Source organism: Acomys russatus, chromosome X (genome assembly GCF_903995435.1).
Source record: "Acomys russatus chromosome X, mAcoRus1.1, whole genome shotgun sequence".
NCBI classification, from domain to species: Eukaryota; Metazoa; Chordata; class Mammalia; order Rodentia; family Muridae; genus Acomys; species Acomys russatus.
Window position 1 is genome coordinate 89,599,767 of NC_067169.1, and position 2,518 is coordinate 89,602,284.

A 2,518-nucleotide genomic window follows, 5' to 3' on the forward strand; every position below is an offset into this window, starting at 1 on the left:
AAATGGCACAAAGGACCTCAGTATCATCCATGGATTGTCTGAATGTTTGCATCCCACAAGACTAATGAGAGAGCAGGACAGGAGCCTGGAGGCAAGAGCTGATGCAGAGGCCATGGAGGGATACTTCTTGCTGGCTTGCTCATCAGGGCTTGCTCAGTCTGCTTTCATATAGAACCTGGGACCACCAGCCCAGGATGGAACCACCAACAGTGGGCTGGGCCCTCCCCCCATACAAGCTTGCCTACAATGCCATCTTATAGAGGCATTTTCTTAATTGGAGTTCCCTCCTGTCAAATGACTTTAGCTTGTGTCAAGTTGACATAAAACTGTCTAGCTCAACATCTTTATAGCCTTTAGGAAAAGGGCCGAGCTGGTGGTAATAGATCAGTAGAGGCAGGCCACTGAAGGGTCCACCCACCCCTTGATCTCTTTCAGCCATTGTCTGTTTCACAGTCTACCTAGTGAAGGGATCTCTGTCACTCAGTATGATCATCACAGGATGAGCTGAAATCTCTACAACAATGAGCCAAGACAAATTCTTCTTCCCTTAAGCAGCTTCTTTTAGCCTCCAGAACTATGTGAACCACCATTGGTGCCTGCTTGTATGGCTGTGCACCACAAGCATGCCTAGAGCCAGAGTGACCAAAAGAGGGCGCCAGATCCCCTGAAGTGGAAGCTCCAGATGGTTGTTAGTGGCCATGTCATTCTGGGAAGTGAACCTGGGCCTTCTGGAAGAGTAACCAGTGCTCTTAAATGCTGAACCATCTCTTCAGTCCTGCAGCAGACTTTTATTTTGACACTCCTGATGGACCAAAACACTAAGTTTCTTTGGAGCATAGTACTTGAACTGTATTGTATTGTTCTCAAGCTTCGGTGTGCACCAGAGGCATCTAGAGAGCCTGCTAGAATTCAGAAGCCAGCTATAACCCCAGAATTTCTAATTTATTAGGTCTGGAATGGGGCCTGAGAATTTGCATTTCTAACAAGTTCCCAAATGATGTTAATGTTGCTGGGACCACATCTTAGGATTAAAAATTAACTACCTACTTTGATTAGTATTGTTTCCAAAGGAGTATGGGTTCGTAGTTTCTGAATCTATGTATATTCCCATATGAAGCAAGTAAGTAATATATTGTGAATGATAAAAGATAGATTTTACTCTGTTGGTGGAAGGAATTTAAAGTAATGGCATTTAAAATGCACCTTGTTATTATCAGTGGTGCTGGTATGAATGCATTGTTTCTACGTGTAACATCCCATTTTTCTCTAATATAAAATGATTATTCTTTCAAGCAAAAAAAAATGGAGGCAACATTTTATGAAAAATATCATGAGAAACGGAATTTTTATATAGCCTCTGAGTGTCTCCCCCATCAAATACTCCTTAATTGCAAGAGGTAGAATCTTGAGTTAAGTCAGGAGAAAGCTAGCAGAGATCGACTGACTGGTGAAAGTAGACACTGCTGATGCTGAAGCAAACGGACACCACATGCCTCTCGATATAACACACCGAGAAGGATACAGCTCATATGTCTGTAGTTCTCTTGCAGAGCACATGCCTGAATTTAATCAAGACAAATTATCAGACAAATCCAAACTTCACAATTGTCAGTCATTTAAAAATATTATACTGGTGAATATTCTATTGGTGGAGCAACTGGAAAAGACTGTATATCATCTATAGATCATATTATAATGTCATTAGAATGTTAACTTCTTTTGTCATCTTTTGAGACAAGGTCTCACATAACATGAGTTGCTACCCTGACTTCCTTTATTTGGCTTACCTTTTCCTTTCCAGCTTGCTTTTGGTCATGGTGTTTCATGACAGCATTAGCAACCCTAACTAGGACAGCCTTCAAAACAGTACCACCCACTAAGGACCAAGTATTTAAAATATAAGTTTGTAGGGACCATATCAGATTCAAAATATAAATATATTTTTTCAGAACAATTCACAAAAATGAACACTCAGAAAAACGCTCACTGGGGAGCTGGAGAGATATCTCAGCAGTTAAAAGCATGTACTAATATTACAGGAGGACCTGAATTTGATTCCTGGCACCCTTGTCAAGAAACTACCTGTAACTCCAGCTCCAAGGAATCCGACACCTCTGGCTTCCAAGAGCACCTCCAGACAAACATGAATAAGCATAATTTAAAAATAATATAAATAAATATTTGTGTTTTTTCAAAACAGGGTTTCTCTGTGTAACCCTGGCTTTCCTGAAGCTTGCTTTGTAGACCAGGCTGGCCTGGAATCCAGAGATTCCGTCTGTCTCTGCTTCTCAAGTGCTAGGAGTCAAGGTGTGTGCCACCAATGCCAGGCTAAAATCTTTCTCTTAATTGTCACTGGTGGGCACTAGAGAGCTAGCTCAGCAGTTAAGAGCACATACTGTTCTCCCAGAGATCCCCAATTTGGTTCCTGGTTCGTGGTACCCATCAGGCACCTAGCCTCCTTGATCATGTTAATACACACACGCACACACACACACACACACACACACACACACACACA